At 52.1% G+C, this 22,766-nt stretch overlaps 1 protein-coding gene across 2 annotated transcripts in view; it reads right to left on the reverse strand.

Moving 5' to 3' along the window:
- Window positions 1-9,979: 9,979 nt before the first annotated feature.
- The window catches only part of LOC142243659 (uncharacterized), an 86,444-nt gene continuing 73,657 nt past the window's right edge, over window positions 9,980-22,766 (reverse strand). For both annotated transcript variants that reach the window (XM_075315789.1, XM_075315788.1), the window contains exon 42: window positions 9,980-10,426. The gene's annotated coding sequence lies outside the window, so the exon portion shown is untranslated. The remainder of the gene's footprint in view (window positions 10,427-22,766) is intronic.

The raw sequence follows: 22,766 nt of genomic DNA on the forward strand, positions 1-22,766 counted from the left end.
AAAAAGCGCACTATACTTAAAAGGTCACTGGTGCTGCTGTAACTGCTCCCGCAGCATCTCATTCACTTCCGGAGCTGCTCATTAGCCTCATACATATTCACTGCTTCCTCCCGCCCACTGGTGTCTGTGATTAGTTGCAGTCAGACGTGCCCCCACACTGAGCGACAGTGTGTGATTCTCCCAATCACAGACCCAGTCTGTGGGTCTATAGCATACAGAAGAAAAGAAGGGAATTTTGTTTACTTACCGTAAATTCCTTTTCTTCTAGCTCCTATTGGGAGACCCAGACAATTGGGGTATATAGCTTCTGCCTCCGGAGGCCACACAAAGTATTACACTTTAAAAAGTGTAACCCCTCCCCTCTGCCTATACACCCTCCCGTGCATCACGGGCTCCTCAGTTTTGGTGCAAAAGCAGGAAGGAGGAAACTTATAAATTGGTCTAAGGCAAATTCAATCCGAAGGATGTTCGGAGAACTGAACCATGAACCAAAAGAACAATTCAACATGAACAACATGTGTACACAAAAGAACAACAGCCCGAAGGGAACAGGGGCGGGTGCTGGGTCTCCCAATAGGAGCTAGAAGAAAAGGAATTTACGGTAAGTAAACAAAATTCCCTTCTTCTTTGTCGCTCCATTGGGAGACCCAGACAATTGGGACGTCCAAAAGCAGTCCCTGGGTGGGTAAAAGAATACCTCGATAAAAAGAGCCGAAAAAACGGCCCCCTCTTACAGGTGGGCAACCGCCGCCTGAAGGACTCGCCTACCTAGGCTGGCATCTGCCGAAGCATATGCATGCACCTGATAGTGTTTCGTGAAAGTGTGCAGACTCGACCAGGTAGCCGCCTGACACACCTGCTGAGCCGTAGCCTGGTGCCGCAATGCCCAGGATGCACCCACGGCTCTGGTAGAATGGGCTTTCAGCCCTGAAGGAATCGGAAGCCCAGAAGAACGGTAGGCTTCAAGAATCAGTTCCTTGATCCACCGAGCCAAGGTTGACTTGGAAGCCTGCGACCCCTTACGCTGGCCAGCGACAAGGACAAAGAGCGCATCAGAACGGCGCAGGGGCGCCGTGCGAGAAATGTAGAGCCGGAGTGCTCTCACTAGATCTAACAAATGCAAATCCTTTTCACATTGGTGAACTGGATGAGGGCAAAAAGAAGGTAAGGAGATATCCTGATTGAGATGAAAAGGGGATACCACCTTAGGAAGAAATTCCGGGACCGGACGCAGAACCACCTTATCCTGGTGAAACACCAGGAAGGGGGCTTTGCATGACAGCGCTGCAAGCTCAGACACTCTCCGGAGTGATGTAACTGCCACTAGAAAGGTCACCTTCTGCGAAAGACGTGATAGAGAGACATCCCGCAGTGGCTCGAAAGGTGGTTTCTGAAGAGCCTTTAGCACTCTGTTAAGATCCCATGGTTCCAGCGGCCTCTTGTAAGGTGGGACTATGTGGCAACTCCCTGCAGGAACGTGCGGACCTGCGGAAGCCTGGCTAGAAGCTTTTGAAAAAACACGGAAAGCGCCGATACTTGTCCCTTGAGATAGCCGAGAGACAAACCCTTGTCCATTCCGGATTGCAGGAATGAAAGAAAAGTGGGCAAGGCAAACGGCCAGGGAGTAAAACCCTGATCAGAGCACTAGGATAAGAAGATCCTCCAAGTCCTGTGATAGATCTTGGCGGACGTTGGTTTCCTGGCCTGTCTCATAGTGGCGATGACATCTTGAGATAACCCTGAGGACGCTAGGAGCCAGGACTCAATGGCCACACAGTCAGGTTGAGGGCCGCAGAATTCAGATGGAAAAATGGCCCTTGAGACAGCAAGTCTGGTCGGTCTGGGAGTGCCCACGGTTGACCCACCGTGAGGTGCCACAGATCCGGGTACCACGACCTCCTCGGCCAGTCTGGAGCGACGAGGATGGCGCGGCGGCAGTCGGACCTGATCTTGCGTAACACTCTGGGCAGCAGTGCCAGAGGAGGAAATACATAAGGCAGTCGAAACTGCGACCAATCCTGAACTAATGCGTCCGCCGCCAGAGCTCTGTGATCTTGAGACCGTGCCATGAATGCCGGGACTTTGTTGTTGTGTCGAGACGCCATGAGGTCGACGTCCGGCGCTCCCCAGCAGCGACAGATCTCTTGAAACACGTCCGGGTGAAGAGACCATTCCCCTGCGTCCATGCCCTGGCGACTGAGAAAGTCTGCTTCCCAGTTTTCTACGCCCGGGATGTGAACTGCGGAGATGGTGGAGGCTGTGGCCTCTGCCCACAGCAGAATCCGCCGAACTTCTTGGAAGGCTTGACGACTGCGTGTGCCGCCCTGGTGGTTGATGTACGCGACCGCCGTGGCGTTGTCCGACTGTATGCGGATCTGCCTGCCCTCCAGCCACCGATGGAACGCCTTTAGGGCTAGATACACTGCCCTTATCTCCAGAACATTGATCTGAAGGGAGGACTCTGTCGGAGTCCAGGTTCCCTGAGCCCTGTGGTGGAGAAAAACCGCTCCCCACCCTGACAGACTCGCGTCCGTCGTGACCACAGCCCAGGATGGGGGCAGGAAGGATTTTCCCCTCGACAAAGAAGTGGGAAGAAGCCACCACTGAAGAGAGGTTTTGGTTGCCAGTGAAAGAGATACGTTCCTGTCTACGGACGTCGACCTCCTGTCCCATTTGCAGAGAATGTCCCATTGAAGTGGACGCAGATGAAACTGCGCAAAGGGAACTGCCTCCATTGCTGCCACCATCTTCCCTAGGAAGTGCATGAGGCGCCGCAAGGGGTGTGACTGGGCCCGAAGAAGAGAGTGCACCCCTGTCTGTAGCGAACGCTGTTTGTCCAGCGGAAGCTTGACTATCGCTGAGAGTATGAAACTCCATCCCGAGGTAAGTCAGTGATTGGGTCGGTGTCAATTTTGACTTTGGGAAATTGATGATCCACCCGAACCTCTGGAGAGTCTCCAGAGCAATGGTCAGGCTGTGTTGGCATGCCGCCCGGGAGGGAGCCTTGACTAGGAGATCGTCTAAGTAAGGGATCACCGAGTGGCCCTGAGAGTGTAGGACCGCCACCACGGATGCCATGACCTTGGTGAAGACCCGTGGGGCTGTCGCCAGGCCGAAAGGCAGTGCCACAAACTGAAGGTGTTCGCCCCGATGGCGAAACGCAGGAAGCGTTGATGCTCCGGTGCAATCGGCACATGGAGATAAGCATCCCTGATGTCGATTGATGCTAGGAAGTCTCCTTGGGACATCGAAGCGATGACAGAGCGGAGAGATTCCATCCGAAACCGTCTGGTTCTCACGTGTCTGTTGAGCAGTTTGAGGTCCAGAACGGGACGGAATGATCCGTCCTTTTTTTGGCACCACGAACAAGTTGGAGTAAAAACCGTGACCACGTTCTTGAAGGGGAACGGGGATCACAACTCCTTCTGTCTTCAGAGTGTTCACCGCCTGAAAAAGTGCATCGGCTCACTCGGGAGGCGGGGATGTTCTGAAGAAACGAGACGGAGGACGAGAGCTGAGCTCTATCCTGTAACCGTGAGACAGAATGTGTCTCACCCATCGGTCTTGGACATGTGGCCACCAGGCGTCGCAAAAGCGGGAGAGCCTGCCACCGACCGAGGATGCGGTTTGGGGAGGCCGAAAGTCATGAGGAGGCCGCCTTGGAGATGGTGCCTCCGGCGGTCTTTGGAGGACGTGACTTAGACCGCCATGCATCAGAGTTCCTCTGGCCCTTCTGTGGCCTGTTGGACGTGGATGATTGGGACCTGGCTGAGGGCCGAAAGGACCGAAACCTCAATTGAATTTTTCGTTGCTGAGGTCTGTTTGGTTTGGACTGGGGTAAGGACGAGTCCTTTCCCTTGGATTGCTTAATAATTTCATCCAATCGCTCGCCAAACAAACGGTCGCCAGAAAATGGCAAACCGGTTAAGAACTTCTTGGAAGCAGAGTCTGCCTTCCATTCGTGTAGCCACATGGCCCTGCGGACTGCCACCGAATTGGCGGACGCTACCGCTGTACGGCTCGCAGAATCCAGGACTGCATTCATGGCGTAGGATGAAAATACCGACGCCTGAGAAGTCAAAGACGCAACTTGCGGAGCAGAGGTACGTGTGACCGCATTAATCTCAGACAGACAAGCTGAGATAGCTTGGAGTGCCCACACTGCTGCAAAGGCTGGTGCAAAAGACGCGCCTATGGCTTCATAGATGGATTTCATCAGGAGTTCTATCTGCCTGTCAGTGGCATCCTTGAGCGATGAACCATCTGCCACTGATACTACGGATCTAGCCGCCAGTCTAGAGACTGGAGGATCCACCTTGGGACATTGAGCCCAACCCTTAACTACGTCAGCGGGGAAGGGGTAACGTGTGTCATTAAGGCGCTTAGTAAAGCGCTTGTCCGGAAATGCTCTGTGCTTCTGGACAGCATCTCTGAAGTTAGAGTGATCGAAAAACGCACTCAGTGTACGTTTGGGAAACCTGAACTGGTGTTTCTCCTGCTGAGAAGCCGACTCCTCTACAGGTGGAGGCGGGGGAGATAGATCTAACACCTGGTTGATGGACGCTATAAGGTCATTTACTATGGCGTCCCCTTCCGGTGTATCAAGATTGAGAGCAACGTCAGGGTCAGAGCCCTGAGCTGCAACCTCCGCTTCATCCTCCAGAGAGTCCTCAAGTTGAGACCCCGAACAGTGTGAAAATGTATACAAATTATATATATATATATATATATATATATATATATATATATATATATATATATATATATATATATATATATATATATATATATATACACACACACACACACACTTCGGCACCCCAGGGGGACCAGCACCGGGTAACCGGTGTGGCTTACCGACCGCCCAAAGCGGTTGTGTGTCCACCAGATTCCCTGCCTTGGGCCTCCCAGAGCTGCAGAGCTCGTTCTGAAATCCTCCACCGGCAGAAGTGATTGTAAAAATGGCTGCCGGAGCTCTCCGGGGAGGAGGGAGCCGTGGGCGGCGACTAATAAAGTGCGGGAATCTGGTGCCCCACAGTGATCAGTGAGGGGGGAGGAGAACACCTAAGTATGCTCCAGCCCTCACTGCCGACGTCCAGTCGACCGTCCCGCCCTTACCCCTGACTGGCAGGCCCGGGGGCGGGAGTTATGGTACTAGGCCGCATGAAGCCGGGGACTAAAGTCAATAACGCGGCCGGCAAACAGGCGCAGTAGTCCCGGTCGTCACAAAAAAACAGCAGCCGCTGCAGCGTCTGTGACACAGGCGCTCCATGCACCGTCCCCAAGGGGACACAGAGTACCTTTAGATGCAGGGCCTTGTCCCTGATGATACCAAGTCTCCTGTCCGGCAGATTCCCCCAGGGGCTGCGGAGGGAGCCCGGTCCCAGTGAATGGTGACCGGATAGGATCCCACTTCTCCCAGAGCCTCTAAGGGATGGGGAAGGAAAACGGCATGTGGCTCCAGCCTTTGTACCCGCAATGGGTACCTCAACCTTAACAGCACCGCTGACTTAGTGGGGTGAGAAGGGAGCATGCCGGGGGCCCTGTGGGGGCCCTCTTTTCTTCCATCCGATACAATCAGCAGCTGCTGCTGACTAAAATGGGAGCTTGAGTGAAAGTGTGCCTCCTTCAACACAAAGCATAAAACTGAGGAGCCCGTGATGCACGGGAGGGTGTATAGGCAGAGGGGAGGGGTTACACTTTTTAAAGTGTAATACTTTGTGTGGCCTCCGGAGGCAGAAGCTATACACCCCAATTGTCTGGGTCTCCCAATGGAGCGACAAAGAAAAAAAGACGTAGGGTCCCCCCAATATTATGCAATGCAGCAGAGATAAAGCATATGGCTACCGGCTGCAGCCCCAAGCTGTGTGCTTATCTTCGCTGTGTATCAAAATAAGAACCGCATGAGGCAAAAAAAAGTGGCATCTACGAGACACCGCCCTCATTACTAATCTGTAAGTGAAAGTAAAGAGTGAAAGTAAATAAAACACAAACACAGGAAAAATCTTTTATTTGACATAAAAGACAAAACCCCCTCTCACCACTTTATTAATCCAAAAAACATCCCTGCAGGCCCGATGTAATCCACACGAGGTCCCACAACGATTCAAGCTCTGCTACAGTTAGGTCCAGAAATATTTGGACAGTGACACAATTTTGGCGAGTTGGGCTCTGCATGCCACCACATTGGATTTGAAATGAAACCTCTACAACAGAATTCAAGTGCAGATTGTAACGTTTAATTTGAAGGTTTGCACAAAAATATCTGATAGAAATTGTAGGAATTGTCACATTTCTTTACAAACACTCCACATTTTAGGAGGTCAAAAGTAATTGGACAAATAAACCAAACCCAAACAAAATATTTTTATTTTCAATATTTTGTTGCGAATCCTTTGGAGGCAATCACTGCCTTAAGTCTGGAACCCATGGACATCACCAAACGCTGGGTTTCCTCCTTCTTAATGCTTTGCCAGGCCTTTACAGCCGCAGCCTTCAGGTCTTGCTTGTTTGTGGGTCTTTCCATCTTAAGTCTGGATTTGAGCAAGTGAAATGCATGCTCAATTGGGTTAAGATCTGGTGATTGACTTGGCCATTGCAGAATGTTCCACTTTTTTGCACTCATGAACTCCTGGGTAGCTTTGGCTGTATGCTTGGGGTCATTGTCCATCTGTACTATGAAGCGCCGTCCGATCAACTTTGCGGCATTTGGCTGAATCTGGGCTGAAAGAATATCCCGGTACACTTCAGAATTCATCCGGCTACTCTTGTCTGCTGTTATGTCATCAATAAACACAAGTGACCCAGTGCCATTGAAAGCCATGCATGCCCATGCCATCACGTTGCCTCCACCATGTTTTACAGAGGATGTGGTGTGCCTTGGATCATGTGCCGTTCCCTTTCTTCTCCAAACTTTTTTCTTCCCATCATTCTGGTACAGGTTGATCTTTGTCTCATCTGTCCATAGAATACTTTTCCAGAACTGAGCTGGCTTCATGAGGTGTTTTTCAGCAAATTTAACTCTGGCCTGTCTATTTTTGGAATTGATGAATGGTTTGCATCTAGATGTGAACCCTTTGTATTTACTTTCATGGAGTCTTCTCTTTACTGTTGACTTAGAGACAGATACACCTACTTCACTGAGAGTGTTCTGGACTTCAGTTGATGTTGTGAACGGGTTCTTCTTCACCAAAGAAAGTATGCGGCGATCATCCACCACTGTTGTCATCCGTGGACGCCCAGGCCTTTTTGAGTTCCCAAGCTCACCAGTCAATTCCTTTTTTCTCAGAATGTACCCGACTGTTGATTTTGCTACTCCAAGCATGTCTGCTATCTCTCTGATGGATTTTTTCTTTTTTTTCTGCCTCAAGATGTTCTGCTTCACCTCAATTGAGAGTTCCTTAGACCGCATGTTGTCTGGTCACAGCAACAGCTTCCAAATGCAAAACCACACACCTGTAATCAACCCCAGACCTTTTAACTACTTCATTAATTACAGGTTAACGAGGGAGACGCCTTCAGAGTTAATTGCAGCCCTTAGAGTCCCTTGTCCAATTACTTTTGGTCCCTTTAAAAAGAGGAGGCTATGCATTACAGAGCTATGATTCCTAAACCCTTTCTCCGATTTGGATGTGAAAACTCTCATATTGCAGCTGGGAGTGTGCACTTTCAGCCCATATTATATATAGAATTGTATTTCTGAACATGTTTTTGTAAACAGCTAAAATAACAAAACTTGTGTCACTGTCCAAATATTTCTGGACCTAACTGGACGTCTAAAGTCACAGTGCGCGACTACGGTACATGACTGGCTGCTGTGAGTTTCAGGCAGAGACTGAGTGAGCTGCGCAATCAGCGGCAATGTCACTCAGGTTAGCCACAGCCACAACTGGAGATTCCCACGGCCCTCCACCTGTGACCGCAGGTAACGTGACCTCATGTGACTTCAGTGACCTCACCTGAGGTGAGGTCGCCGAGTTCATTGAGGTCCCCTGGGGTCAGGTTACCTGTGTTCACAGGTGGAGGGCAGTGGGAAGTTGTCAAACACGAACTGAAGCTTGAGCAGTTCTCATCTCTAGTTTTCAGTACCAAATTCAGATCCTAGATTGGTACTGTTGGAATATGTACAGGCCTACCTCTGTCACACGCCCTGATAAATTAAGCAATCCATGTATTGCCTGATAGGTCACTGTCATACAATGCTCTGATATTTGCACCCCAAGAGTACTCATGGGTAACCCATGTCTAAACCCTTCTGAGGGAACCCTACAGTGGATCCCATGGGAACTTTATCACCAAGCTGACCCCCATGACTTGGTAAAAATTTCCTCCAGGTCCTGCCATATGTTCTTGTTGTTACTGGCTTTCTACTTGTAAGTAAGGTAGACCCCAAATTTGGGGATAAACCTTTCTGGATCAGGAGTGATCTTTCAAATTCTGGGCTGTCAAACACAGCTCTGCTACTTGAGGATGCCAGATGGGGTCCTGACTGAAGATCTGGGATATTGGAAAGAACCCATGGATTAGAGACAGACACTAGTCTCATCCATGAAAACTATGGTCTTTTGGGCCAGAACAGGACTATTTAGATTATTCTCGCCCGGTCCTCCTGTACCTTCCTCAGGACTTTTAGAGTCATTATTAGAGGAAAAACGTAGGAGAGGTCGGTCCCAAGCAATTTTACCAGCATCTACTACATGAGGCTTCTCCCTGGTATTTAAGGAACCAAACCTAGAAAAGTTTCCTGTTCTGCCTGTTTGCAAAAAGGTCTATACTTGGAAGACCCCATAGATCCACTATTTGCTGAAAGCCCTTCTGATTCCGAGCACACTCCTCTCTTGAAGGGACTTAGAAAGTTGGCCCTGGTATTGTCTTTCTCCCTGATGTGTAGTGTGGTCAAGAATAAGTGCTGTTTTTCAGCCACCGGTCCACCACGAGGGCTTTTGATCTTGTTGCACCCTGATGATTGACGTAGGCAACTGTAATTTGACAGAATACGGATATGCTGGCTCCGGAGATCCGAGAGGAAATAGTTCATTGCATATTTTAGGGCTACAAGTTCCTTCTCATTGGAGGAACTTTTTATTTCTTGTCTCAGCCAAGTGCCCTGGGCTAAACTGTCCTTCACATGAGCTCCCGACAGGGCCCACACTCCTGATGCCGGCGCGCTCGTCATCGGGGCTCGACTAAGTGACGTATCCCATGCATTCGCAGACCCGGATCTTCTGTTGCTTGGGCACTTGTCATCGGGGCGCACCACCCAGCACACCCTACATGTGAGCAGCCCCGACCAACATGGTGGCCTGCAGCTCCTGGAGGACGCCGCACAGCCACCACCTTCCTTCCACTGGACTCCCTGCAGTCCATGAAGGCCTCCGGCTCTGCCAACCCTCTGGGAAAGACTCCAGCTGCCACCACTCCTTGGCCTGGGTAAGTTCTCCCCATTCTTATGTACGTTCCCAACAAGGCCAGTAATTCATCTAACGGGGGGGTACCACAATAGGTTTCTTGTCCTTGTGGTCTGGATCCTTCTCTTGTGTGGTGCTGTCATGGAGAAAGGTAATAGTGCTGGGGCAATAGCATGCGTGCCCACAGAGAGGGGTCTGAATGCCCCCTCATAGGTTCACCACTGCTGGCGTTATATCAGTGCTGGAGCGTTAAGAGGGGCGGACATCAGATATATAGACGATGGGCAGTACTGGAGAGAGGTGACAGTCATGGGGGCTTCTCGCTGTCCCCTATCACAGCCTTTTCAGGCTACAACGCATCTGACAGTAGACAGCAGTAGATTGTATCTCTGTATCCAACAGTTCATCTTTCCATCAAACTGGAAATGGCTGACAACAGAAAGCAATAGACTGCATTAACTGGAAGGAAGATAAAGAAGGTTCAGACCACAGGAGCGTTTGAGGTAGAACGTGTTTATTTCCAATATACAATTTGCAGCCTGATTGCACTTTCTGTAATGACCCTGTTATACATAGCAAGACGTGGAGGGGAGGACATCCACCCCTTCATTGAAAAATAAAAAAAATAAAAATCAACGGGCAGCACATGTTCTGTAAGAACTAAATCCATATAAAATAATTTAAAAATATTCTAGAATGTAAAATTAGAAATAGAAACAATAGAGGAAGAATGGACCCTGTATCCTCGTGGGGTGCAGATTGTCACGCCAATATTACTAATATACAGCATATACATAGACACTATGAGCAGCTGCCAATATATCCAGCCATGGTGAGAAGTCTGCGGCCACTGTGCTGTCTGCTCGCCCCCAGTGCAGGAGTAGTGGGGTCACTGCACATCTCACCCCAATGACCCGGGGAGGCTAGAGCGACTATTCTGAGCCCCCGATACTGTACAGTCCTTCATCACACATGGAAGCACGGAGGCTGTAGACGGCGGCTGCAGAGATCAGATGTACCTGCATGAAGAGAGTTAAGGAAGGACACTGATAATTCGATAATTCATAGTAATTAGCATTAGGGTGCTTGACTGAGAAGGAGGGAAAGAAGCAGAAAAAAAAACAAACACAAAGTGCGCTGCTGTTTCTAGTAAGTGTTTTATCTCACCAGAGAACAGGATCACAGCTAAACATCAGCTGCTGTTTCTAGTAAGTGTTTCATCTCAGCCCAGAGTGCGACTCACAGCTACGCTGCTCAGCACTGCTGTGGCATTTCCTCCATGCTGCTGTTTTCTAGTCTTTTTCTTCCTTGAGCACTTGATCACTACTACTCTGCTCAGTGATGTTGTATGTAGGATATCCTCCATGCTACTGCTATTTTCAAGTAAGTGTTTTATCTCCCACATTGCTGGATTTACAGCTATACTACTCTAGACTGTTTTATAATGATTTCTATGCAGGTGTTTTAGTAAGTGTTTTTTTTTTCCTGACCATAATGCTGGATTCACAGCTACACTGACAAGTAATGCTGTATAATGGCCTCCCTGCTGCTTCCAATAAAGGGAATTTTGTTTACTTACCGTAAATTCCTTTTCTTCTAGCTCCTATTGGGATACCCAGACAATTGGGTGTATAGCTTCTGCCTCTGGAGGCCACACAAAGTATTACACTTTTAAAAAAGTGTAACCCCTCCCCTCTGCCTATACACCCTCCCGTGGATCACGGGCTCCTCAGTTTTGGTGTAAAAGCAGGAAGGAGAAAACTTAAATTGGTCTAGGGTAAATTCAATCCGAAGGATGTTCGGAGAACTGAAGACCATGAACCATAAGAACAATTCAACATGAACAACATGTGTACACAAAAGAACAACCAGACCGAAGGGAACAGGGGCGGGTGCTGGGTCTCCCAATAGGAGCTAGAAGAAAAGGAATTTACGGTAAGTAAACAAAATTCCCTTTTTCTTTGTCGCTCCATTGGGAGACCCAGACAATTGGGACGTCCAAGAGCAGTCCCTGGGTGGGTAAAAGAATACCTCAATAAAAGGAGCCGAAAACGGCCTCCTCTTACAGGTGGGCAACCGCCGCCTGAAGGACTCGCCTACCTAGACTGGCGTCTGCCGAAGCATAGGCATGCACCTGATAGTGTTTCGTGAAAGTGTGCAGACTAGACCACGTAGCTGCCTGACACACCTGCTGAGCCGTCGCCCGGTGCCGCAAAGCCCAGGACGCACCTACGGCTCTGGTAGAATGGGCTTTCAACCCTGAAGGAAGTGGAAGCCCAGAAGAACGGTAGGCCTCGAGAAACTGTTCCTTGATCCACGAGCCAAGGTTGACTTGGAGGCCTGAGAGCCCTTACGCTGGCCAGCGACAAGGACAAAGAGCGCGTCTGAACGGCGCAGGGGCGCCGTGCGAAACACGTAGAACCAGAGTGCTCTCTCTAGATCCAAAGAGTGCAAATCCTTTTCACATTGGTGAATTGGATTAGGGCAAAAGGAAGGCAAGGAGATATCCTGATTTAGATGAAAGGGGGATACCACCTTAGGAAGAAATTCCGGGACAGGACGCAGAACCACCTTATCCTGGTAAAAAACCAGGAAGGGGGCTTTGCATGACAGCGCTGCAAGCTCAGACACTCTCCGAAGTGATGTGACCGCCACCAGGAAGGTCACCTTCTGAGAAAGACGGGAAAGAGAAACATCCCGCAGCGGCTCAAAAGGCGGCTTTTGAAGAGCCGTCAGAACCCTGTTAAGATCCCAAGGATAAAACGGACGTTTGTAAGGTGGGACCATGTGGCAAACCCCCTGCAGGAACGTGCGGACCTGCGGAAGCCTGGCTAGACGCTTTTGAAAAAACACGGAGAGCGCCGACACTTAGCCCTTGAGAGAGCCGAGGGACAAACCCTTGTCCATTCCAGATTGTAGGAATGAAAGAAATGTGGGTAAAGCAAACGGCCATGGAGACAAACCGTTATCAGAGCACCAGGATAAGAAAAGTTGCCAAGACCTGTAATAGATTTTGGCGGACGTTGGCTTCCTGGCTTGTCTCATGGTGGCAATGACATCCTGAGATAACCCTGAAGACGCTAGGAGCCAGGACTCAATGGCCACACAGTCAGGTTGAGGGCCACAGAATTCAGATGGAAAAACGGCCCTTGTGACAGCAAGTCTGGACGGTCTGGAAGCGCCCACGGTTGACCCACCGTGAGATGCCACAGATCCGGATACCACGACCGCCTCGGCCAGTCTGGAGCGACGAGAATGGCGCGACGGCAGTCGGACCGGATCTTGCGTAGTACTCTGGGCAGCATTGCCAGAGAGGGGGAAACACATATGGCAGTCGAAACTGCGACCAATCCTGGACCAGAGCGTCCGCTGCCAGAGCTCTGTGATCCTGAGACCGTGCTATGAAGGCCGGGACCTTGTTGTTGTGTCTCGATGCCATGAGATCGACGTCCGGCGTTCCCCAGCGGCGACAGATCTCTCGAAACACGTCTGGGTGAAGAGACCATTCCCCCGCGTCCATGCCCTGACGACTGAGAAAATCTACTTCCCAGTTTTCCACGCCCGGGATGTGAACTGCGAAGATGGTGGAGCCTGTGACTTCCACCCACTGCAGAATCCGCTCGACTTTCTGGAAGGCTTGACGACTGCGAGTGCCGCCTTGGTGGTTGATGTAGGCGACGGCAGTGGCGTTGTCCGACTGGATTCGGATCTGCCTGCCCTCCAGCCACCGATGGAAAGCCAACAGGGCTAGATATACTGCCCTTATCTCCAGAATATTGATCTGAAGGGACGATTCTATTGGAGTCCAGGTTCCTTGAGCCCTGCAGTGGAGAAAAACCGCTCCCCAACCTGACAGGCTCGCGTCCGTGGTGACCACGGCCCAGGTTGGGGGGAGGAAGGATTTTCCCCGAGACAGAGATGTGGGTAGGAGCCACCACTGAAGTGATGTTTTGGTTGCAAGTGAAAGAGAGATGTTCTTGTCGAGGGAAGCCGAACTGTTGTCCCATTTGCGAAGAATGTCCCATTGGAGTGGCCGTAGATGGAATTGCGCGAACGGCACTGCCTCCACTGCCAACCATCTTCCCCAGGAAGTGCATGAGGCGCCTTAAGGGGTGTGACTGACTCCGAAGTGACTGCACCCCCGCCTGCAGAGAAAGCTGTTTGTCCCGCGGTAGCTTGACTAACGCTGGAAGGGTATGAAACTCCATCCCGAGGTAAGTCAGTGATTGGGTCGGCGTCAACTTGGATTTCGGGAAATTGATGATCCCCCCGAACTGCTGGAGAGTCGCCAGAGTGACGGTAAGACTTCGTTGACACGCCACCCGAGAAGGGGCCCTGACTAGGAGATCGTCCAAGTATGGGATTACCGAGTGGCCCTGAGAGTGCAGGACCGCCACGATGGATGCGATGACTTTGGTGAAGACCCGTGGGGCTGTCGCCAGGCCGAAGGGCAATGCGACGAACTGGAGGTGTTCGTCCCCTATGGCGAAACGCAGGAAACGTTGGTGTTCGGGTGCGATCGGCACATCTATAAGCATATATAAGCATCCTTGATGTCGATCGATGCTAGGAAGTCTCCTTGTGACATCGAGGCCATGACCGAGCGGAGAGATTCCATCCGAAACCGTCTGGTTCTCACATGTCTGTTGAGCAGCTTGAGGTCCAGAACGGGACGGAAAGACCCATCCTTTTTTGGCACCACGAACAAGTTGGAGTAAAATCCGCGACCACGTTCTTGAAGGGGAACGGGAATCACAACTCCTTCCATCTTTAGAGCGTCCACCGCCTGAAACAGTGCGTCTGCCTGTGCGGGGGGTGGGGAGGTTCTGAAAAAACGAGCCGTAGGTCGAGAGCTGAACTCTATCCTGTAACCATGAGACAAAATGTCTCTCACCCATCGGTCTTGAACGTGTGACCACCAGGCGTCGCCAAAGCGGGAGAGCCTGCCACCGACCGAGGATGTGGCTAGATGAGGCCGAGAGTCATGAGGAGGCCGTCTTGGAGGCAGTGCCTCCTGCAACCTTTTGGGGGCGTGACTTGGACCGCCACCCATAGGAGTTCCTCTGGCCTTTCTCCGGCCGGTTGGACGAAGAGGATTGGGGCTTGGCGGAGGGACGAAAGGACCGAAACCTCGATTGGATTTTTCTCTGCTGAGGTCTCTTAGGTTTGGACTGGGGTAAGGAGGAGTCCTTTCCCGAGGATTCCTTAATAATCTCATCCAACCGTTCGCCAAACAAACGTTCGCCAGAAAAAGGCAAACCAGTTAAGAACCTTTTGGAAGCAGTGTCTGCTTTCCATTCGCGCAGCCACATGGCCCTGAGGACTGCCACGGAGTTAGCGGATGCTACAGCCGTACGGCTAGTGGAGTCCAGGACGGCGTTCATAGCGTAGGACGAAAATGCTGATGCCTGAAAGGTCAAGGAAGACACATGCGAAGCAGAATTCCGCGTGACAGCATTAATCTCAGTCAGACATGCAGAGATTGCTTGGAGTGCCCACACAGCCGCAAAGGCCGGGGCAAAAGACGCGCCCGTGGCCTCATAAATAGACTTCACCAAGAGCTCTGTCTGTCTGTCAGTGGCATCCTTCAGGGATGAGCCATCGGCAACAGACACAACGGACCTAGCAGCCAATCTAGAGACTGGCGGATCCACCTTGGGTGAGTGCGCCCAGCCCTTAACGACCTCAGGTGAAAAGGGATAACGCGTGTCAGAGTGCCTTTTAGCAAAACGCTTGTCCGGGACCGCTCTGGGCTTCTGGACAGCGTCCCTGAAGTTAGAGTGATCAAAGAACGTATTGCGCGTACGTTTGGGGAATCGAAATTGGTGTTTCTCCTGCTGAGAAGCCGACTCCTCTACCGGTGGAGGCGGGGGAGAGAGATCCAACACCTGCTTGATGGACGAAATAAGATCATTTACTAAGGCGTCCCCCTCAGGGGTATCAAGGTTGAGGGCGAAGTCAGGGTCAGAGCCCTGAGCTCCCACGTCCGCCTCGTCATCCTGAGAGTCCTCCAGCTGAGATCCAGAGCAGCGTGAGGAGGCCGGGGAAGAGTCCCAGTGAGGCCGCTTAGCCGGTCTGGGACTGCGATCCGGGCAGGAGTCCTCCGCCTGGGACCTAGGGGCTATCCTGGGAGCGCACTGCGGCGCGGACCGAGAAGGCCCTGGAGGAGACAAACTAACAGGGGCCGGGGCCTGTGAAGAGCCCGGTCTGTGATCACAGTGAGGGTAGGTGGATCCCGCAGGCAACATAGCCCCACAAGAGGTACAGGCTGCGAAAAAAACCTGTGTCTTAAGGGCTTTGCTCCTTGTGGACGACATGCTGCAAGCAATAAGTGTCCTTTAGGAGAGCGACCACTGAGGGTATATGGGAAAGGGTTAAACAGCCGTTCCGAATGAAGGGAATTTTGTTACTTACCGTAAATTCCTTTTCTTCTAGCTCCAATTGGGAGACCCAGACGATTGGGTGTATAGCTACTGCCTCCGGAGGCCACACAAAGCATTACACTAAAAAGTGTAAGGCCCCTCCCCTTCTGGCTATACACCCCCCGTGGGATCACGGGCTGCTCAGTTTTAGTGCTAAAGCAAGAAGGAGGAAAGCCAATAACTGGTTTAAACAAATTCAATCCGAAGTAACATCGGAGAACTGAAACCGTTCAACATGAACAACATGTGTACCCGAAAAAACCAAAAATCCCGAAGGAAACAGGGCGGGTGCTGGGTCTCCCAATTGGAGCTAGAAGAAAAGGAATTTACGGTAACAAAATTCCCTTCTTCGGCGCTCCATTGGGAGACCCAGACGATTGGGACGTCCAAAAGCAGTCCCTGGGTGGGTAAATTAATACCTCAAGTTAGAGCTGCAAAACAGCCCTCCCCTACGAGGAGGCAACCGCCGCCTGCAGGACTCTTCTACCTAGGCTGGCATCCGCCGAAGCGTAGGTATGCACCTGATAATGTTTGGTGAAAGTGTGCAGACTCGACCAGGTAGCTGCCTGGCACACCTGTTGAGCCGTAGCCTGGTGTCGTAATGCCCAGGACGCACCCACGGCTCTGGTAGAATGGGCCTTCAGCCCTGATGGAACCGGAAGCCCAGCAGAACGGTAGGCTTCAAGAATTGGTTCCTTGATCCATCGAGCCAGGGTGGATTTGGAAGCCTGCGATCCTTTGCGCTTACCAGCGACAAGGACAAAGAGTGCATCCGAGCGGCGCAGGGGCGCCGTGCGGGAAATGTAGATTCTGAGTGCTCTCACGAGATCCAACAAATGCAAATCCTTTTCATACCGATGAACTGGATGAGGACAAAAGGAAGGTAAGGAGATATCCTGATTGAGATGAAAAGAGGATACCACCTTAGGGAGAAACTCCTGAATCGGGCGCAGCACTACCTTGTCCTGGTGAAAAACCAGGAAGGGAGCTTTGGATGACAGCGCTGCCAACTCGGATACCCTCCGAAGAGACGTGACCGCTACCAGAAAGGCCACTTTCTGTGAGAGTCGAGAAAGTGAAACAGCCTTCAGAGGCTCGAAGGGCGGCTTCTGGAGAGCAACTAGTACCCTGTTCAGATCCCATGGATCTAACGGCCGTTTGTACGGAGGGACGATGTGACAAACCCCCTGCAGGAACGTGCGTACCTGAGGGAGTCGTGCTAGACGCTTTTGAAAAAATACCGATAGCGCTGAGACTTGCCCTTTAAGGGAGCCGAGCGACAAGCCTTTTTCCAAACCAGATTGCAGGAAGGAAAGAAAGGTAGGCAATGCAAATGGCCAGGGGGACACTCCTTGTGCCGAGCACCAGGATAAGAAAATCTTCCACGTTCTGTGGTAGATCTTAGCAGACGTGGGCTTCCTAGCCTGTCTCATGGTGGCCACGACCCCTTGAGATAATCCTGAAGATGCTAGTATCCAGGACTCAATGGCCACACAGTCAGGTTCAGGGCCGCAGAATTCAGATGGAAAAACGGCCCTTGTGACAGTAAGTCTGGCCGGTCTGGTAGCGCCCACGGTTGGCCGACCGTGAGATGCCACAGATCCGGATACCACGACCTCCTCGGCCAGTCTGGGGCGACGAGCAGGACGCGGCGGCAATCGGACCTGATCTTGCGTAGCACTCTGGGCAAGAGTGCCAGAGGGGGAAAAACATAGGGCAGCTGGAACTGCGACCAATCTTGCACTAAGGCGTCTGCCGCCAGAGCTCTGTGATCGCGAGACCGTGCCATGAAAGTTGGGACCTTGTTGTTGTGCCGGGACGCCATTAGGTCGACGTCCGGCCTTCCCCAGCGGCGACAGATTTCCTGAAACACGTCCGGGTGAAGGGACCATTCCCCTGCGTCCATACCCTGGCGACTGAGAAAGTCTGCTTCCCAGTTTTCTACGCCCGGGATGTGAACTGCGGATATGGTGGATGCTGTGGCTTCCACCCACAGCAGAATCCGCCGGACTTCCTGGAAGGCTTGCCGACTGCGTGTCCCACCTTGGTGGTTGATGTAAGCCACCGCTGTGGAGTTGTCCGACTGAATTCGGATCTGCTTGCCTTCCAGCCACTGCTGGAACGCTTTTAGGGCAAGATACACTGCCCTGATCTCCAGAACATTGATCTGAAGTGAGGACTCTTGCTGAGTCCACGTACCCTGAGCCCTGTGGTGGAGAAAAACTGCTCCCCACCCTGACAGACTCGCGTCCGTCGTGACCACCGCCCAGGATGGGGGTAGGAAGGATTTCCCCTTCGATAATGAGGTGGGAAGAAGCCACCACCGAAGGGAAGCTTTGGTTGCCTGAGAGAGGGAGACGTTCCTGTCTAGGGACGTCGGCATCCTGTCCCACTTCCGTAGGATGTCCCATTGAAGTGGACGCAGGTGAAACTGCGCGAAGGGGACTGCCTCCATTGCTGCCACCATCTTCCCCAGGAAGTGCATGAGGCGCCTCAAGGGGTGTGACCGACCTTGAAGGAGAGATTGCACCCCTGACTGTAGTGAACGCTGTTTGTCCAGCGGAAGCTTCACTATCGCTGGAAGAGTATGAAACTCCATGCCAAGATATGTCAGCGATTGGACCGGTGTCAGATTTGACTTTGGAAAATTGATGATCCACCCGAAACTCTGGAGAATCTCCAGAGTAACGTTGAGGCTGTGTTGGCATGCCTCTTGAGAGGGTGCCTTGACCAGCAGATCGTCTAAGTAAGGTATCACTGAGTGACCCTGAGAGTGGAGGACTGCAACTACTGTAGCCATGACCTTGGTGAAAACCCTTGGGGCTGTCGCCAGGCCGAACGGTAGTGCCGCGAACTGAAGGTGTTCGTCTCCTATGGCGAAGCGCAAGAAGCGCTGATGCTCTGGAGCAATTGGTACGTGGAGATAAGCATCCTTGATATCGATTGATGCTAGGAAATCTCCTTGGGACATTGAGGCGATGACGGAGCGGAGGGATTCCATCCGGAACCGCCTGGTCCTTACGTGTTTGTTGAGCAGTTTTAGGTCCAAAACAGGACGGAAGGACCCGTCCTTCTTTGGAACCACAAACAGGTTGGAGTAGAAACCGTGACCCTGTTGCTGAAGAGGAACCGGGACCACCACTCCTTCTGCCTTCAGAATGCCCACCGCCTGCAGAAGAGCCTCGGCTCGCTCGGGAGGCGGAGATGTTCTGAAGAATCGAGTCGGAGGACGAGAGCTGAACTCTATCCTGTAACCGTGAGACAAAATGTCTCTTACCCAACGGTCTTTTACTTGTGGCAGCCAGGTGTCGCAAAAGCGGGAGAGCCTGCCACCGACCGAGGATGCGGTGTGAGGAGGCCGAAAGTCATGAGGAAGCCGCCTTAGAAGCGGCACCTCCGACGGTCTTTTTAGGTCGTGATTTAGACCGCCATGCGTCGGAGTTCCTCTGATCCTTCTGAGGCCTTTTGGACGAGGAGAATTGGGACCTGCCCGCGCCCCGAAAGGACCGAAACCTCGACTGCCCTCTCCTCTGTTGGGGTATGTTCGGTTTGGGCTGGGGTAAGGATGTATCCTTTCCCTTAGATTGTTTGATGATTTCATCCAAACGCTCGCCAAACAATCTGTCGCCAGAAATTGGCAAACTGGTTAAGCGCTTTTTGGAAGCAGAATCTGCCTTCCATTCCCGCAGCCACAAGGCCCTGCGGAGTACCACCGAATTGGCGGCTGCCACCGCCGTACGGCTCGCAGCGTCCAGGACAGCATTAATAGCGTAAGACGCAAATGCCGAGGTCTGAGTGGTAATGGACGCCACTTGTGGCGCGGACGTGCATGTGGCTGCTTCAATTTGCGCTTGACCTGCTGAGATAGCTTGTAGCGCCCATACGGCTGCGAATGCTGGGGCAAAAGAAGCGCCGATCGCTTCATAGATGGATTTCAACCAGAGCTCCATCTGCCTGTCAGTGGCATCTTTGAGTGAAGCCCCATCTTCCACTGCAAGTATGGATCTAGCCGCCAGTCTGGCGATTGGAGGATCCACTTTGGGACACTCAGTCCAACCTTTAACCACATCAGGTGGAAAGGGATAACGTGTATCCTTAAGGCGCTTAGAAAAACGCTTATCTGGACAAGCATGATGATTCTGTACTACCTCTCTGAAATCAGAGTGGTCCAGAAACATACTCTGTGTACGCTTGGGGAACCTGAACCGGAATTTCTCCTGCTGAGAAGCCGACTCCTCTGCTGGAGGGACTGAGGGAGAAATATCCAGCATTTGATTGATGGATGCAATAAGATTGTTCACTATGGCGTCCCCGTCTGGAGTATTAAGATTGAGGGCGCCCTCAGGATCAGAATCCTGATCAGCTGTCTCCGCTTCATCAACCCGAGATTCCCCTCGCTGAGACCCTGAACAATATGATGTCGAGGGAAAATCTAAGCGAGCTCGCTTAGTCGGTCTGGGGCTGGGGTCTGTGTCAGAACCCTCAGCCTGGGGATCTATGAGATACCCCGGGAGGACATTGTTGGCCAGGGAACAAAGATTCAACAGAGTCCCTGTGCTGAGATACCGGCCTGTACTGCAAGGCTTCTAGTATCTTAGCCATAGTCTCAGAGAGTTTTGCAAACTCTGTCCCCGTCACCTGGACATTGTCAGCAGGTGGCTCCCCCTGGGCCCCTCTTAGCAGAGGCTCTGGCTGAGCAAGTGTCACAGGGCCCGAGCACTGTATACAATGAGGGTCAGTGGAACCTGCCGGTAACGGAGTCGTACATGCGGCGCAGGCAGCATAATAAGCCTGTGTTTTGGCACCCCTGCCTTTTGTGGGCGCCATGCTATTATCTTCCCTGAACAACACAATAGGGTATATAGCCAGAAATCAACTGTGCACCATGCAGTGTAAAGTATATACCATAAACATATACAGTATAGTTGCACTACTGCACAATGGGGCTAGCACCACAGGTGCTGCTTACCACCCGCTTCAAGCGGTTGTGAGGCCCCCCAAGTCCCTGCCTGGGTCTCCCAGACTTTGTCCCCCTCTGCTGCGTCCGAGGAGCTGACAGGAATGGCTGCCGGTGTCCTGAGGAGAGGAGGGAGTCGTGGGCGTGGCCGAGAAAGTGCGGGAACTGGAGCCGCACTGTGCACAGTGAGAGGGGTGGAGTATGCAAAACATGCTCCAGCCCTCAGTGCTGCTCGTTCTGTGCAGCTTCCCGCCCTTCCCCTGCCTGTCAGGGCTGAGGGCGGGAGGAAAAGGAAACTAGGCCGCAAAAAGCCGGGGACTCGAGTAATAAGCGCGGCCGCCGTATATGCGCGGCCAGCGCGGAAGTCCCCGGCGAACTACAAGTCCCAGCCGCGCCGCAGTGTTTCCGTGGCAGCGGCGGTCAGCGCGGTAGTCCCTATACATAAAACACACTCCGCAACGCTGAGTGTGTAATGGCACATTTTAACCCGGTCAGCGCCGCGGTCTCCGGTGCACTAGCACACCCAGCAAAGCTGTAGTGTTGCTGTGTGCCGGTCCCCACAGGGATACAGAGTACCTCCACGTAGCAGGGCCATGTCCCTGAACGGTACCCGGCTCCTATCCAGCAGGCTCCACAGGAGTTGTGGATGAAGCTCGGTCTCAGTGCCTGGAGACCGATAGGATCCCACTTCACCCAGAGCCCTGAGGGGGATGGGGAAGGAAAACAGCATGTGGGCTCCAGCCTCCGTACCCGCAATGGATACCTCAACCTTAACAACACCGCCGACAAAAGTGGGGTGAGAAGGGAGCATGCTGGGGGCCCTATATGGGCCCACTTTTCTTCCATCCGACATAGTCAGCAGCTGCTGCTGACCAATCTGTGGAGCTGTGCGTGCATGTCTGCCTCCTTCGCACAAAGCAAAAAACTGAGGAGCCCGTGGGAGCACGGGGAGTGTATAGGCAGAAGGGGAGGGGCTTTACACTTTTAGTGTAATACTTTGTGCGGCCTCCGGAGGCATAGCCTATACACCCAATTGTCTGGGTCTCCCAATGGAGCGACAAAGAAGAAGGGAATTTTGTTACTTACCGTAAATTCCTTTTCTTCTAGCTCCTATTGGGAGACCCAGACGATTGGGTGTATAGCACTGCCTCCGGAGGCCACACAAAGCATTACACTAAAAAGTGTAAGGCCCCTCCCCTTCTGGCTATACACCCCCAGTGGGATCACTGGCTGCTCAGTTTTAGTGCTAAAGCAAGAAGGAGGAAAGCCAATAACTGGTTTAAACAAATGCACTCCGAAGTAACATCGGAGAACTGAAAACCGTTCAACATGAACAACATGTGTACCCGAAAAAACCAACAATCCCGAAGGACAACAGGGCGGGTGCTGGGTCTCCCAATAGGAGCTAGAAGAAAAGGAATTTACGGTAAGTAACAAAATTCCCTTCTTCTTCGGCGCTCCATTGGGAGACCCAGACGATTGGGACGTCCAAAAGCAGTCCCTGGGTGGGTAAAGAAATACCTCATGTTAGAGCTGCGAAGACAGCCTTCCCCTACGGGGAGGTAACTGCCGCCTGCAGGACTCTTCTACCTAGGCTGGCGTCCGCCGAAGCATAGGTATGCACCTGATAATGTTTGGTGAAAGTGTGCAGACTCGACCAGGTAGCTGCCTGGCACACCTGTTGAGCCGTAGCCTGGTGTCGTAATGCCCAGGACGCACCCACGGCTCTGGTAGAGTGGGCCTTCAGCCCTGATAGAACCGGAAGCCCCGCAGAACGGTAGGCTTCAAGAATTGGTTCTTTGATCCATCGAGCCAGGGTGGCTTTTGAAGCCTGCGACCCTTTGCGCTTACCAGCGACAAGGACAAAGAGTGCATCCGAGCGGCGCAGGGGCGCCGTGCGGGAAATGTAGATTCTGAGTGCTCTCACCAGATCTAACAAATGTAAATCCTTTTCATACCGAAGAACTGGATGAGGACAAA

The sequence above is a fragment of the Anomaloglossus baeobatrachus genome, chromosome 6, assembly GCF_048569485.1.
Source record: "Anomaloglossus baeobatrachus isolate aAnoBae1 chromosome 6, aAnoBae1.hap1, whole genome shotgun sequence".
In the NCBI taxonomy this organism is placed as follows: Eukaryota; Metazoa; Chordata; class Amphibia; order Anura; family Aromobatidae; genus Anomaloglossus; species Anomaloglossus baeobatrachus.